Source organism: Rhipicephalus microplus, chromosome 9, assembly GCF_043290135.1.
Source record: "Rhipicephalus microplus isolate Deutch F79 chromosome 9, USDA_Rmic, whole genome shotgun sequence".
NCBI classification, from domain to species: Eukaryota; Metazoa; Arthropoda; class Arachnida; order Ixodida; family Ixodidae; genus Rhipicephalus; species Rhipicephalus microplus.
The window spans coordinates 112,239,174-112,255,559 of NC_134708.1; the positions used below are offsets into that span (position 1 = coordinate 112,239,174).

The 16,386-nt window shown below is 41.0% G+C and overlaps 12 non-coding genes across 12 annotated transcripts; all 12 read right to left on the minus strand.

Moving 5' to 3' along the window:
• Positions 1 to 249: 249 nt before the first annotated feature.
• TRNAT-CGU (transfer RNA threonine (anticodon CGU)) lies at positions 250 to 322 on the minus strand. Its single transcript has one exon. It is a non-coding gene; the product is annotated as a tRNA-Thr (tRNA).
• Positions 323 to 709: 387 nt separating this feature from the next.
• Positions 710 to 782, minus strand: TRNAT-CGU (transfer RNA threonine (anticodon CGU)). Its single transcript has one exon. It is a non-coding gene; the product is annotated as a tRNA-Thr (tRNA).
• Positions 783 to 1,169: 387 nt separating this feature from the next.
• On the minus strand, positions 1,170 to 1,242 carry TRNAT-CGU (transfer RNA threonine (anticodon CGU)). The gene has a single exon. It is a non-coding gene; the product is annotated as a tRNA-Thr (tRNA).
• A 387-nt stretch (positions 1,243 to 1,629) lies between these two features.
• TRNAT-CGU (transfer RNA threonine (anticodon CGU)) lies at positions 1,630 to 1,702 on the minus strand. Its single transcript has one exon. It is a non-coding gene; the product is annotated as a tRNA-Thr (tRNA).
• A 387-nt stretch (positions 1,703 to 2,089) lies between these two features.
• On the minus strand, positions 2,090 to 2,162 carry TRNAT-CGU (transfer RNA threonine (anticodon CGU)). Its single transcript has one exon. It is a non-coding gene; the product is annotated as a tRNA-Thr (tRNA).
• Positions 2,163 to 2,550: 388 nt separating this feature from the next.
• On the minus strand, positions 2,551 to 2,623 carry TRNAT-CGU (transfer RNA threonine (anticodon CGU)). Its single transcript has one exon. It is a non-coding gene; the product is annotated as a tRNA-Thr (tRNA).
• A 387-nt stretch (positions 2,624 to 3,010) lies between these two features.
• Positions 3,011 to 3,083, minus strand: TRNAT-CGU (transfer RNA threonine (anticodon CGU)). Its single transcript has one exon. It is a non-coding gene; the product is annotated as a tRNA-Thr (tRNA).
• A 387-nt stretch (positions 3,084 to 3,470) lies between these two features.
• Positions 3,471 to 3,543, minus strand: TRNAT-CGU (transfer RNA threonine (anticodon CGU)). The gene has a single exon. It is a non-coding gene; the product is annotated as a tRNA-Thr (tRNA).
• Positions 3,544 to 3,930: 387 nt separating this feature from the next.
• On the minus strand, positions 3,931 to 4,003 carry TRNAT-CGU (transfer RNA threonine (anticodon CGU)). Its single transcript has one exon. It is a non-coding gene; the product is annotated as a tRNA-Thr (tRNA).
• A 387-nt stretch (positions 4,004 to 4,390) lies between these two features.
• Positions 4,391 to 4,463, minus strand: TRNAT-CGU (transfer RNA threonine (anticodon CGU)). Its single transcript has one exon. It is a non-coding gene; the product is annotated as a tRNA-Thr (tRNA).
• Positions 4,464 to 4,850: 387 nt separating this feature from the next.
• Positions 4,851 to 4,923, minus strand: TRNAT-CGU (transfer RNA threonine (anticodon CGU)). The gene has a single exon. It is a non-coding gene; the product is annotated as a tRNA-Thr (tRNA).
• A 387-nt stretch (positions 4,924 to 5,310) lies between these two features.
• On the minus strand, positions 5,311 to 5,383 carry TRNAT-CGU (transfer RNA threonine (anticodon CGU)). Its single transcript has one exon. It is a non-coding gene; the product is annotated as a tRNA-Thr (tRNA).
• Positions 5,384 to 16,386: the final 11,003 nt, after the last annotated feature.

A 16,386-nucleotide genomic window follows, 5' to 3' on the forward strand; every position in this document is an offset into this window, starting at 1 on the left:
ACTTATTATGAGCGGGCAGCTGATTAATTGTCCCTCTTATACAACCTAAACACACCAAGTCTGCCAGTACGAGACCCTCGTTCAATGAAATAAGGGAAAGAAGTGTATACCTAAGGGCTCGTTTTTCCGTGTTTTTAACACAATAATAATGAGATATAACAGACAGTAATGCCAAGGAATGTACAGGGGAAGTTATTAACATTAATGGAATGTAAATAAGAAGAAAGAAAAGTGGATGAAAAAATTACCAACTGTAAGCAGGAATCGAACCTACGACCTTCGAATTACGCGTTCGATGCTCTAACCACTGAGCTATTACAGCGGCACTCCCTCCATCCACTTTTTTGGGTTTATCTGTGAATTTTTTTAGAAGTAGGAGCGACAGTCAGCGCCATCTATAAGCCAAACAACGAGTGTGAAAACACTCTTATGCGCATGTTTGGCGTCACGTAGCACGTGAACTTATTATGAGCGGGCAGCTGATTAATTGTCCCTCTTATACAACCTAAACACACCAAGTCTGCCAGTACGAGACCCTCGTTCAATGAAATAAGGGAAAGAAGTGTATACCTAAGGGCTCGTTTTTCCGTGTTTTTAACACAATAATAATGAGATATAACAGACAGTAATGCCAAGGAATGTACAGGGGAAGTTATTAACATTAATGGAATGTAAATAAGAAGAAAGAAAAGTGGATGAAAAAATTACCAACTGTAAGCAGGAATCGAACCTACGACCTTCGAATTACGCGTTCGATGCTCTAACCACTGAGCTATTACAGCGGCACTCCCTCCATCCACTTTTTTGGGTTTATCTGTGAATTTTTTTAGAAGTAGGAGCGACAGTCAGCGCCATCTATAAGCCAAACAACGAGTGTGAAAACACTCTTATGCGCATGTTTGGCGTCACGTAGCACGTGAACTTATTATGAGCGGGCAGCTGATTAATTGTCCCTCTTATACAACCTAAACACACCAAGTCTGCCAGTACGAGACCCTCGTTCAATGAAATAAGGGAAAGAAGTGTATACCTAAGGGCTCGTTTTTCCGTGTTTTTAACACAATAATAATGAGATATAACAGACAGTAATGCCAAGGAATGTACAGGGGAAGTTATTAACATTAATGGAATGTAAATAAGAAGAAAGAAAAGTGGATGAAAAAATTACCAACTGTAAGCAGGAATCGAACCTACGACCTTCGAATTACGCGTTCGATGCTCTAACCACTGAGCTATTACAGCGGCACTCCCTCCATCCACTTTTTTGGGTTTATCTGTGAATTTTTTTAGAAGTAGGAGCGACAGTCAGCGCCATCTATAAGCCAAACAACGAGTGTGAAAACACTCTTATGCGCATGTTTGGCGTCACGTAGCACGTGAACTTATTATGAGCGGGCAGCTGATTAATTGTCCCTCTTATACAACCTAAACACACCAAGTCTGCCAGTACGAGACCCTCGTTCAATGAAATAAGGGAAAGAAGTGTATACCTAAGGGCTCGTTTTTCCGTGTTTTTAACACAATAATAATGAGATATAACAGACAGTAATGCCAAGGAATGTACAGGGGAAGTTATTAACATTAATGGAATGTAAATAAGAAGAAAGAAAAGTGGATGAAAAAATTACCAACTGTAAGCAGGAATCGAACCTACGACCTTCGAATTACGCGTTCGATGCTCTAACCACTGAGCTATTACAGCGGCACTCCCTCCATCCACTTTTTTGGGTTTATCTGTGAATTTTTTTAGAAGTAGGAGCGACAGTCAGCGCCATCTATAAGCCAAACAACGAGTGTGAAAACACTCTTATGCGCATGTTTGGCGTCACGTAGCACGTGAACTTATTATGAGCGGGCAGCTGATTAATTGTCCCTCTTATACAACCTAAACACACCAAGTCTGCCAGTACGAGACCCTCGTTCAATGAAATAAGGGAAAGAAGTGTATACCTAAGGGCTCGTTTTTCCGTGTTTTTAACACAATAATAATGAGATATAACAGACAGTAATGCCAAGGAATGTACAGGGGAAGTTATTAACATTAATGGAATGTAAATAAGAAGAAAGAAAAGTGGATGAAAAAATTACCAACTGTAAGCAGGAATCGAACCTACGACCTTCGAATTACGCGTTCGATGCTCTAACCACTGAGCTATTACAGCGGCACTCCCTCCATCCACTTTTTTTGGGTTTATCTGTGAATTTTTTTAGAAGTAGGAGCGACAGTCAGCGCCATCTATAAGCCAAACAACGAGTGTGAAAACACTCTTATGCGCATGTTTGGCGTCACGTAGCACGTGAACTTATTATGAGCGGGCAGCTGATTAATTGTCCCTCTTATACAACCTAAACACACCAAGTCTGCCAGTACGAGACCCTCGTTCAATGAAATAAGGGAAAGAAGTGTATACCTAAGGGCTCGTTTTTCCGTGTTTTTAACACAATAATAATGAGATATAACAGACAGTAATGCCAAGGAATGTACAGGGGAAGTTATTAACATTAATGGAATGTAAATAAGAAGAAAGAAAAGTGGATGAAAAAATTACCAACTGTAAGCAGGAATCGAACCTACGACCTTCGAATTACGCGTTCGATGCTCTAACCACTGAGCTATTACAGCGGCACTCCCTCCATCCACTTTTTTGGGTTTATCTGTGAATTTTTTTAGAAGTAGGAGCGACAGTCAGCGCCATCTATAAGCCAAACAACGAGTGTGAAAACACTCTTATGCGCATGTTTGGCGTCACGTAGCACGTGAACTTATTATGAGCGGGCAGCTGATTAATTGTCCCTCTTATACAACCTAAACACACCAAGTCTGCCAGTACGAGACCCTCGTTCAATGAAATAAGGGAAAGAAGTGTATACCTAAGGGCTCGTTTTTCCGTGTTTTTAACACAATAATAATGAGATATAACAGACAGTAATGCCAAGGAATGTACAGGGGAAGTTATTAACATTAATGGAATGTAAATAAGAAGAAAGAAAAGTGGATGAAAAAATTACCAACTGTAAGCAGGAATCGAACCTACGACCTTCGAATTACGCGTTCGATGCTCTAACCACTGAGCTATTACAGCGGCACTCCCTCCATCCACTTTTTTGGGTTTATCTGTGAATTTTTTTAGAAGTAGGAGCGACAGTCAGCGCCATCTATAAGCCAAACAACGAGTGTGAAAACACTCTTATGCGCATGTTTGGCGTCACGTAGCACGTGAACTTATTATGAGCGGGCAGCTGATTAATTGTCCCTCTTATACAACCTAAACACACCAAGTCTGCCAGTACGAGACCCTCGTTCAATGAAATAAGGGAAAGAAGTGTATACCTAAGGGCTCGTTTTTCCGTGTTTTTAACACAATAATAATGAGATATAACAGACAGTAATGCCAAGGAATGTACAGGGGAAGTTATTAACATTAATGGAATGTAAATAAGAAGAAAGAAAAGTGGATGAAAAAATTACCAACTGTAAGCAGGAATCGAACCTACGACCTTCGAATTACGCGTTCGATGCTCTAACCACTGAGCTATTACAGCGGCACTCCCTCCATCCACTTTTTTGGGTTTATCTGTGAATTTTTTTAGAAGTAGGAGCGACAGTCAGCGCCATCTATAAGCCAAACAACGAGTGTGAAAACACTCTTATGCGCATGTTTGGCGTCACGTAGCACGTGAACTTATTATGAGCGGGCAGCTGATTAATTGTCCCTCTTATACAACCTAAACACACCAAGTCTGCCAGTACGAGACCCTCGTTCAATGAAATAAGGGAAAGAAGTGTATACCTAAGGGCTCGTTTTTCCGTGTTTTTAACACAATAATAATGAGATATAACAGACAGTAATGCCAAGGAATGTACAGGGGAAGTTATTAACATTAATGGAATGTAAATAAGAAGAAAGAAAAGTGGATGAAAAAATTACCAACTGTAAGCAGGAATCGAACCTACGACCTTCGAATTACGCGTTCGATGCTCTAACCACTGAGCTATTACAGCGGCACTCCCTCCATCCACTTTTTTGGGTTTATCTGTGAATTTTTTTAGAAGTAGGAGCGACAGTCAGCGCCATCTATAAGCCAAACAACGAGTGTGAAAACACTCTTATGCGCATGTTTGGCGTCACGTAGCACGTGAACTTATTATGAGCGGGCAGCTGATTAATTGTCCCTCTTATACAACCTAAACACACCAAGTCTGCCAGTACGAGACCCTCGTTCAATGAAATAAGGGAAAGAAGTGTATACCTAAGGGCTCGTTTTTCCGTGTTTTTAACACAATAATAATGAGATATAACAGACAGTAATGCCAAGGAATGTACAGGGGAAGTTATTAACATTAATGGAATGTAAATAAGAAGAAAGAAAAGTGGATGAAAAAATTACCAACTGTAAGCAGGAATCGAACCTACGACCTTCGAATTACGCGTTCGATGCTCTAACCACTGAGCTATTACAGCGGCACTCCCTCCATCCACTTTTTTGGGTTTATCTGTGAATTTTTTTAGAAGTAGGAGCGACAGTCAGCGCCATCTATAAGCCAAACAACGAGTGTGAAAACACTCTTATGCGCATGTTTGGCGTCACGTAGCACGTGAACTTATTATGAGCGGGCAGCTGATTAATTGTCCCTCTTATACAACCTAAACACACCAAGTCTGCCAGTACGAGACCCTCGTTCAATGAAATAAGGGAAAGAAGTGTATACCTAAGGGCTCGTTTTTCCGTGTTTTTAACACAATAATAATGAGATATAACAGACAGTAATGCCAAGGAATGTACAGGGGAAGTTATTAACATTAATGGAATGTAAATAAGAAGAAAGAAAAGTGGATGAAAAAATTACCAACTGTAAGCAGGAATCGAACCTACGACCTTCGAATTACGCGTTCGATGCTCTAACCACTGAGCTATTACAGCGGCACTCCCTCCATCCACTTTTTTGGGTTTATCTGTGAATTTTTTTAGAAGTAGGAGCGACAGTCAGCGCCATCTATAAGCCAAACAACGAGTGTGAAAACACTCTTATGCGCATGTTTGGCGTCACGTAGCACGTGAACTTATTATGAGCGGGCAGCTGATTAATTGTCCCTCTTATACAACCTAAACACACCAAGTCTGCCAGTACGAGACCCTCGTTCAATGAAATAAGGGAAAGAAGTGTATACCTAAGGGCTCGTTTTTCCGTGTTTTTAACACAATAATAATGAGATATAACAGACAGTAATGCCAAGGAATGTACAGGGGAAGTTATTAACATTAATGGAATGTAAATAAGAAGAAAGAAAAGTGGATGAAAAAATTACCAACTGTAAGCAGGAATCGAACCTACGACCTTCGAATTACGCGTTCGATGCTCTAACCACTGAGCTATTACAGCGGCACTCCCTCCATCCACTTTTATACTAGTCCACTCAATTGATGGCACTGCGGCCCAACGCTCACTAAACCCTTCTAAAACCTAGGAGGTTACGCCCAGCGAGTATAACGTAGCAACCCTTTCTTGTCTTTTGTGCATTGTTGAACAATAAAAAATTCGCTGCGTGCGCGTAAACTCAAAGCCTAATTCTCCTGTCTCTCATTCCCTCTTTGCAGCCATTGCCATGTACATTGAGCACTTTCTTTTACTGTTCAACAACGCACAGAAGAAATCTCTCACCGGCACCACCTTGGAGGTCAAAATGTTATACTTGCTACACTCTACTACAACGGCTGCGAGGGACGAACGGGTGCCGCTATAAAAAGCTTCGCCCCAAAAAAACTTTAATTAGCAGATTTATTAGCAGATTAAAGAATGCACCACACAAATAGTTTCTTCGATGCATGCACTTTATCACAATAGTCACAGGTTCACCGCAACGTCAAAGCGATGGACGTGATATCAAAAATTGGAAATGACACACAAAAAACGACAAGCTACTTGGTACTTGTAGAGCGCCACTGAAGCACAAAAAGGGACACTCAAAAAGAACATTTTTGCATACATTGGACAAGCGCAAACTAACATCTGTCGAAGTTGTTGCGTCTTTGTGGTTAAGCACCACGCTGTAAGTGTCCGCGATGCAGAACCCTACTTAGATATACCTCTATTAAGGTGGCGGTCCCACTCCAGCACCAACCACTCCGCATTTACCTTATAGTTTGAGGATGCACTGTAAACGCTGCGATTTACGAAGAACTTTTATATGGGCGAATTCAGAAAGCTCATGATCCCAGTTTTTTTAATGACACCAAGTGGTAACGCCTGGTCAGAAGAAGCGTTACCTATAGCAGTGAATATAGTGGGAGCACAAAAAAAGCATTCCCACTGTGTAAGCCTCCGTTGTACTGCGAGTACGACTAAACAATTCAACATAACAAAGCGGAGTTTACTGTGCCTTTAGATAAAATGCCATTCAAAGCTTCTATGAAGAGATATTAGCCATAAACTAATTAGTAGTTTATTTAGGCTCCAATGAACATGGCCAAAATATTAAAAGTTTGTGTGAGACTTTTTCTTTTACTTTTCAATGTAGCACGATAATAATTATTAGCAATTTAGACAACAATACACTTACTTTCAATACGCTGACTTTTTAAAAGTTTGTGTTAGATCTTTTTCTTTTACTTTTCAATGTAGCACCATAATAATTATTAGCAATGTAGACAACAATACACTTACTTTCAATGCGAAGTTTCTTTTTGCTCGGACGATAACATGATGAATTATTATTTTGTCGACGCGGCAGCCTATTGCTCTAAGTGGTTAATTATTACAAATGAAGCGAGAAAACTATGCAAGCGGATACTCTGAAATTTTAAATAATTAAGCAGCAGGCCTTTTTTCTAGGATTTTATGAAGATAATTTTCTTTCTTTTTTTAGGAAACCTACAAGACAGCAGTGAATATAGGTAATTTTTCAGCAGGCCAGTGCCGTACACACTCACTTTTTTTTCTTTTAGAATAGATGCGGAAACGTGAGCGGTGGTGGTTGAAAAACATTTATTCAGAAAAGCACAGAGAGTTGCGTGAGAGAGATTACATTCCCTGAGATGATGGTGCAGTCCGGGTGCAAACTAGGCGCGGAATGTCGTTGACCGGCCGCAAATACAAACCGGTGATTTGGAAGCCAACCAAGCCCCGCAAAATCGTAGACAATATTTCAGATGCCGTTGGCAGGTGGATTCTACAAACCGCGCCACCGAGATCGCTCGTGATTTCAAAAGCTTGCAGCGTCATTTCGGTGTCAACTTGACATTGTGAGAGCGCGTTCACCGGGGCGAACATTAGCTTTTGGTGGGAGTTTCTCCAGGGGCGAACTCGATTCAGCTGCGACGCCACATACCGCATGTGGTTCGAGAACAACCACTATGACTAACGCATTGCGAAACGCTTTTAGCCGCTCATTATACTTTTAGGAAGGGAAAGAAGACAACCACCCGTTTGTAGCACGAAGATACAAACGAGCTGTTTTCTTCTTCCCCTTTCTTAACCTTTCTGGCAGCTTGCCAATTTCCGCAGAACACAATGGCATTACACGCCTCTATGAGCATGCTCATGCGAGGCACAATGTGTGGAATGTGAAATGAACACTGTCGTAAACGCAAACCAAACATCTGTGTAACCTCATTGTTAACACAAAAATGTAACCAATAATTATGAAGGGCTACAATGCCACGTCAAGTTAAACCCACTACCAAACACCGGAGGCGCAAGTTTCAGTTTCTGCTGGTTAAGCATTTTTACGGGGTGCTTGGACGTCATATTTTTTTTCTCTGTTATGTCTTAGCGCAGGTTAACATTTATGGAGTGAACGGAAACTGACTAGCCCAACTTAGTACTGTTGCTGTCGTGCAGAAAATGCTTTGACCTGGAAGTGCCGGCATTGAATCCTGGACGCGGCAGTCGCCCTTTAGGAGCGAGGCTTTCCAAGCCATGGTTTGTGCGTCCACGATGTATACCGTAGTAGTAGTAGTAGTAGTAGTAGCAGAAGCAGCAGCAGTAGTAGTAGTAGTAGTAGTAGTAGTAGTAGTAGTAGTAGTAGTAGTAGTAGTTAGCCACATCCACGGTTGCACCAGAGGAGCACCACGCGCGCACTCTTTTTATGAGGAAGAAACCAGCGCCCATTAATCATAAATAAAAAAAAATAGCCGTTTCTGATGAAATATCTTACAGAGAGGAGTATCTGTGACTTAATCTCCAATAAAAGGTGCTATAAACTTGATGCTTACAAAAAAAAACTAGTATCAGAAGGACGCACTTTGAGCACTATCGGACCAAACAAGGGTTGCCACATTAGATTGAATGTGTGTAACCTCCTTGGTTTTAGCAAGGTTTCCTCTGACATTACACGGGATGGCTTTACGCTCTCCTATAGTAGAGTACCAAGTGCGCTAAATCGTTACACTTTTTCTAAACACAGGTTTAGCGAGGGTGTGGCCGCAGTGCCATGAATATAGTGAACTAGTATATAGCCATGAACTAGAGGCGGGGAAAGATGGGAAGTAGACACGAAATGCAGGCCGTAAGAATTTGCGCTAGTGCCACCTCTCGTTTAGCCAGTTTAATGTCCGCTAGTTGGCGGTAGTTCTATAGGCTGAATATATGATGAAAAGACACGAGATGGCGGTATTTGGAGTTTTCACTGGATGTACGGACAGATGGACGCATGGACAGACAGACAGACAGACAGACGTACGAAGAAGCGCACGGAAGGATTGACGGACGGATACACAGACGAACAGATGAACGCACAGACGGGCGCATGGACGGATAGAAGCAAGAACGAACGTACGGATGGATTGTTCGCCCCACTCATCATCATGCACTCCATGTATATGCTGCGAATTTTTTTCGATGGGGGTGAAAATTCTTGAGACCCGTGTGCTTAGAGTTAAGTGCACGTTAAAGAACCCCAGGTGATGAAAATTTCCGGAGCTCTCTACTGCAGCGTCTCTCATTGTCATATGATTGTTTTGGGACGTAAAACACCAACAAATCTTATAATTATTTGCTAGAAGTAAGCTGCATTGTCCTTATTATGTTATGGTGCACCTTCTGATCACGCTTTCCAGCTTCGAGGTTTCCTGTTGACGGCCTCCTCCTCGCAGTGTGGAGCCTGCTGCCCCCAGAGAGTGACGTCATTGGTGTCACTGCTACACAGCAGGTGTGAAGCTCACTGACTTCCACGTAGCGCCTAAAGTTGCACTGAATTTCTTATTTTATAAGCCGAAGACTAGATTGGTTATGTTTGAACGCAAATCCGCGAGGTTGGTGAAGTACTTTTCGAGAAATTTAGGTTTCGCAAACCTCCATGAAGGTTTCCTAACGTCCCGCAAAGTAAAGCTGAAGACCAACGTAACCTCCTTGAAATGACGCCTCATCATGACGAACAGATCACCCCATTTTTGACGTCATCTCAGGACGTTGCTGCTTTGTAAAAGGTGGGGGCATTACTTAGGCAGTGACATGCATGTTATTGGCATAACGCTTTCATGGGTGGAAGAATTCATTCACTTGAACTAAATGAGAAGGAAGAAAAAGGTACATTTCACCTGTGATTCATTGTAAGCGCATACAAAGTATACGGCATTTTTTCGCATTAAGCATGATGAAACTTGTTCTAAATCAAGTTCGTACATGTTTTTCTAAGCGCCAAGACGCGTACCATTGAGCAGGAATCGAAGATAGAACAGAAAATGGCGTTTCTCGCCACTCAGTTGCTTGCAACGGCCATTGTGTTCTGTCTTCAACTATTTTTTTGCCCATTCACTTCATGATTTACAAAAAATCACATATAATATGGAAACAGACATTTATATTCCCATGGTTTTTTTCTCACAAGCGCTACTACTTGACGAAGAAGTCGTTTTCGAATCTTGTTGTGGGGAAGTAGAAGGTAGGAAATTAAATTCGCAAAATGGCCGATTTGTCGTCATTGTTATTCAGCTCAATTGGGCAGTCAGAGAAGCTTCTTATGCTACTGCATCAGCTGCAAAAAAAAAAAGAAGCAGTTAGGAAGTTTGAGAGCACAATAGTACCTCAGTTTTCTGGTTGTCCATCCAAAGCGGGCTGAGCCAATTTACTGAAGAACGCCCCACGGATAACACCGATGAAGAAAGAAAAAGAGAAAAAAGTGAGTGCGGAATTTGGGAGGTTCACTTTCATTCTCTTTACTCCGTTCAATCGAAGCGTCAGTGGTAAATTCACTCAAGCTTAGATCATCAATTCACTTATTAAAAGGCCATCAAATGGCGGGGCACTTTAACGAGAGCAAAGTAGCTCTGCTAGAAGCCTGTAATTTGGCACGATCACATCACCAACAACGTATCATACGTGCACAAGGTAGGGCTGTTATCTGTTCCGTTTATAATAAATAGGAAGATGAATTTTATCAGATTGCTTCTTGAACAATTATTTGCTTCTCTTTTTCAGAGTATGCTTAAAAGGCTCAAATAAAAAGATGAACAGCACTCCAAGTAAGTGAATTTACTGCTCAAGAAGACAATTCCCTAAGGTACATAAATTCTGCGAGAATCGCGGCCTGCAAGTAATAATTTTCAACGAAACCGTGGGGAGAGTAAAATATTGCCGGTTTTAAAGTTTTTTTTAGTGGATTGCTTGACGCCATTCAACAGTTATAGCCTTTGTGCCTGACACTTTGTCCTAATGTGTAAATAAGGGTTGCAGCTGTATCCTGGTTGATTGTCTACACTTGAATGTTTTTCTCTACTTTAATATTTGTACTGTTTTGAAAACTTAAAGCTCATTTTCACAATAAAAAGGTCTCATATTGCACTCGACACAAACTTAAGTTCAACCTTTTTCATTACATTTTGGGCAAGATTATTACGAAGCTACTTATTCTACTGAATAGAATGATGAATAAGGCGTGCCACAACTTCATTAAATAAATAAGGTGTCCTTACCAGGGCCACTTCTATGACATTCAGATTCGCCATTTTCTTGGCGAATTTGAATTTGATCCTTTCTTTGACTGGGAAAAGCGCCCTTTTTTGCTGCGCAGACTTCGCCGAATATTATCATTTCGTGATATAGTCCTGTCATTATCACATCGTGCTGTTTCGCACGTTGATTTGTGTGCCACTGTCAAATATGTGACATTAGATAATAAATAGACACGTGTTGGGGGCCCCCAGTGTATATAAGCAGAACGTTGACGTTTGCAATGTATTCCTTGACGAAGGCCGGACCCCGGCCGAAACGTAGGAGTAATAAAAGTTTTCGTACGTTTGTCCGCTCAAGCCAATTTCTATTTATCACTGGATTAACAAAAAACACTCGCTTGATATATATATATATATATATATATATATATATATATATATATATATATATATATATATATATATATATATATATATATATATATATATATATATATATAATTCATCCATCTATCTATCGATCTTTTATATCGCTGATTTCAAAGTGATCTGGTGGCTTTTTCCTTAATTTGGCATTTACAGCATTGGATATAGAGGGATGTGGCTGTCTGACGAACACGATTAACAGGTTTCGTAGTGTCGTACTCTATCTACAGCTGTATTTTTAAATAGAAAAATAGTCACGTCAAGAACCTCATCTTCATATATCTTTTGCGAATAGTGCTGTCCCTGTGTAAATGTACAAGATGAAAATAAACCTGGCGGAACTAACCATTTTTCACAAATATAATGGTTGTAAAAAGATTACGATAACTTTTTTACATCTACACAGAAAGCTCTACTTTACAATATTTCCTTGGAAGCAATGAGTTTTCTTTTTACATTATTGATATATTCAAATAATAAATAAATGTTTAATTGATATCACTCTATTTTTCACTCGTATTTTACTTTATTCTATGTAAGACAAGCAGTGAAGGAAGTGTTGTAATTAACTAAAAACAGGAGGAACGGGCACACCTTAGCGTTATTGGACATGATGCAAATAAAAAAAAATAATCTTGTATCTAAGTGTATGCTTATAAAGCAACCATGAATAAAGCAGCTTAATGGGTCAGGCTTACCGTTTACAATTTGCTTGCATACAGCAGCTCATCACGGTTTACGGAACGAGTGATGACGTCACATATTTTTCAAATAAGCTCCCAACTTCCCGAAACGTATTTTCAGCCAGTTGTCGGGAATAGCCGCACCACTGGATTATAGCAATACAGCTACATCAGCGTACACGTAACCCTATACGTAAGGGCAAGATTCCAGATTCCAAACAGGGCGTTCATGTTTCGTTAGACATTTGCCCTGAAAACCAAGCACTAAAGAAACTAGTTAGATATGGTTGGCAGAACGATGTGTTATGCAAGTTTGCTGTGTGCGCGGAACTTCCACAACAAAGTTTGCCAACGTGTCTGTTTTTACGAGTTTGACAGCTTATGGTGACAACGACAGCGCTTGTCTGGTGGTGTCACTCAGCGCTTTCAGTCACCCCGTAGTTGGCGCATTTGAAATATCTCCGCCACGAATTCTCAGATTTCCTGTTCGCACGCGGTGAGAATGCTGTGCTGGGCATAAAAACTCGTGATCAAGCTTTCATTTGCTGGCTGTAGCCGCCTTTATTATCTTCTGCGAGGTGACACTGACTCGCTGCAAGCGCAATAGAGATAAGTAAACTTTCACAGAGCCACCATTCCACAGTTGTAGTCTCCGTTGAAAACGTCGGATGCTGCCAGACTTTATACTAAGTTTTTGTACGTGGCTTTAGAGATTGCGGTCGTATGCTTGAAAGGTGACTCGTATTTGAATCATGGAAAACTTTATTAGAATCAAGAAGCTACTTGTCGCTTTACGTATCATGAAGCCTTAGAACATTTAGCACACATCTCTGCATTGACCTTTGAGCACATACGGAAAACGCCAATCAAAAGTTTACACTCAGGTTTCCCGCTGCACATTTTAAAGAGGGCGCGTAAAAGAGCATAAAATATCCAAAAGATTGCTTTGCGGAAACTATACGCTGAATAATTCTGTCCAATTAAAGCCAAGCTCAGGTTGGTTGGGCGTATGGTAAAAAACTATGGATCATCTTCTTGAAAGTAACACTAATAGGATGCCTAGCATCAGCGGTGCGCACGACGTTGAACCGGTTGAAATAGGCGTCGACGCGGGTTCTAGAAGAATCGTTTAAAATGTAACTCGGCGTAGCGTATACTCGAGTAAACGATTGTTTGAAACGCCAGGACATGGAAGGCGGGCTTTGTTTCGTGTAAGTATCATAACATATAAACGAGCGGAAAGATTTCTTCCACTCGACGTGCGGTCGAGCGTGCGGACGGTCCAGAGGGTCCAGAGGACGTTCCAGAGGAGGAGCCGGCAGCTGCTGTGAGTGAGAAAGATTGTGACGTTAACGCACAGCTGTGGCTTTACCTACTTGACGCAGCTCCAACACCTGTGGCGAGGGGGTTGTGGGGACTCACGGTACTCTGTTACACAGGCTAGTTAAAGGGCTGCTTCGCATCTGAAGAACGGCTTCTAAAGCTAATTAAGTAGCACAGCTCTGACTACCCTATAAATGATTTGCACCCGGGCGCGTTTTATTTCTGTCTCGCATAGTCACTGACGCTTGAAGACATCGTAGAAAATTTAATTTACGTTATCAGTGAATTCTGATGCTCTGGAAGTGTGTTTATGAACACTATTTTTCGCATTCCTTCACAGTGACTTGTTTGTTTCATCATGAACAAAATAGGTTGTGTGACTATCAACAAATCAGCACTCAAATAGCGAAAGATAGTTCATGACAGAGAAGTAAAACAGTCACAGTTTTGCCTCGAGGGTTATTGTGTTGTAGAATTATGAGCGGCTGTATTCAGTGCTAAAATGTTGTATTCTCCCCCCCCCCCCCTACTTTAATGCTCTTGGGCACTGTGGGTACTCTAATAAATAAATAAATAGATAAGTAGGTAAATAAATAAATAATGCAAAAAAGAAGATCACATCATATCCATGGAGTGTACTCTATTGAATGGAGTGAAGCGTTAATCCATGCGTCCATTCGTACATTCGTATGTGTGACCACCCGTGCGTCCATCTGTTTGTTCGTTCGTGCATTCATTCGTTCCTGCATCCGTCCGTGCATTCATCTGTCCCTGCATCCGTCTGTACATCTGTCTGTCTGTCCGGTCATCCATACGTCTATCCATCTAGTGAAGACTCCAAGTACTGCCATCTCGAATCTTTTCATCACATATTCAGCATATAGAAGTACCACCATGCAGCGGACTTTCGAAGGACGAAACGAGAGGTGACACTCACGCATTTTCTTACGGCCTGCGCTTCGTGTCCGTATCCAACCTTTCACCACCTGTAGTTTACGACTATGTACCAGTTCACTATATTCATAGAGCTGTGGCCCAATCCTCGCTAAACCTTCCTAAATCAAGGAAGTTACGCCCAGTGAGTTTAACGTGGCAACTTTTTCTGGTCAGATAGTGCACAAAGTGCGTCCTCTGGATACTACCTCTTTTAGTTAGCTTCATATTCAACGCCGATTTTTTCGGAAATTAGGTCACCAATACTCGTCTCTGTAAGTTATTTCATCATAAAGTACTATCATTTTATTTATCATTAACTTGCACGGGTTCCTCCTCGAATGAAAAAGTGCACGCATGCCAGTCATCTAGTCCGGCCGTGAAGATGGCTACCTACTACGACGACTACTACCTACATCGCGCATGTACAATCCACGGCATACGGAGCTTCGCCACCCAAATAAGAATTCCCTACGAAATAAGGCCAGCAGCTAAGTGGTCTTATTTTGTTGTGCTTTAACGCAACAACATGCTGTGGTAAAAAAATTTCGATTATCCATGGACTGAATGGGTGTTTGGACTTTCAGTTATATAGAAACCCGAAGATTATATATACATATATATATATATATATATATATATATATATATATATATATATATATATATATATATATATATATATATATATATATAGTCCAGTAGATCCTCCGTGAGCGGTCACAACGTGGTTTATTTCGACGTTTCGGCCTAGAGTCTGGCTTGATGAAGGCCAGACTCTAGGCCGAAACGTCGTGCTCTTATGCACGACTTGAAATGCTACACATTTGGTGATTTCACACCACTTTCGTTCAATGCATTTGAGTCAAAATGCGTGTTGCGTGCCATGAGTGTTTAACTCACATTTACGCCAGGTCGTAACATGAAGATTGTGTCATGTGTATCGTGTTCACCATAAGTACCACGAGGCGCACTTTCTTCCCTCAGTTGTTTCGCTGCATGCATTTGCGCCTAGATTCGTATGATGCGACCCCAGTACCTGCAAAACATTATTGTGAGGTCGCAACGTGCTTCGCATATTATCGATTCCCGCTGTACGTGAGATCTCTCTTTTTTTACTAGCTCTATGCCTGTGCAAAGTTACATATATGTATTTATATATCTAAGTTTAGCTACATAATTTTTCTATGTGCATTGTAGAAAAATACGTCCTCGGTGGTCCCTCTTATTACGCAGTTAATGCGCCTGTTAACACTGGATCCTCACTTCGGCCCTAGGCTATCTCTCAACGTAATTTTTTACCACATTCAAACTTCTTTCATCTCGACGATTCTCGTGTGTTCGGAACTTATAATAGACTTAACCAGGTGTGCGTTCGAGAACATTATTCTTTCGTGATTATTGCATTTCTCCGCTAGTGAACCAAAAATATATGCACTACAACAACAGTTCTTTATGTGTAGTGAGGCTCAAACTCAACAACCTTTCCCGCGGAACGCCTTGCTGTGTTTTAAGGCTTGACTGGGTGTCTCATTAAACGTTTGCAACAGTAATTTCCACACCTAGTGATGCTTTAGGTCGAGTTTGAAGTTTTATTTGACAATTTCCATGTGTTCAATGTTTAACCAAATTCTATTTAGTAAACGTTTACAAGTCATTTGTTTCTCGCTCATTGATATGATATTGCTGTAAAGCTTGCTAAGTCTGATTTAGTAACCGTAGTTTTTTTACAGCCACATAAAAAGATAAAGTTAACCTAATGTCAAATTACCGTCCATGAGAACTTATTCAGTAGCCTTACGTTCGCAAACTGCATACTCTCATTTCAAATAGGTCATTTCAGGTTTCTCATCATGAAATTGAGCATGTAGTTATGAGACCATCAGGATCTCTTGAACATGCACTGACATCGCACAGTATAGAGGCTGCTGCGAATTTCGCCTCAATCTAAAATCAACTGCCACAGACGGGTTCGAACCCGTAACCTTTGGGTCAGACAATTTTGAGCCCCATTGCCACTTCTCCATCGTGCCGGACGTCTAAGGCACGACTACTTCTTATTACCTGCAGTATCGATTGTGTGATTAAGTTAATTACATTTGATTTGTGAGAAGACGCTTCTGCGCAATTGT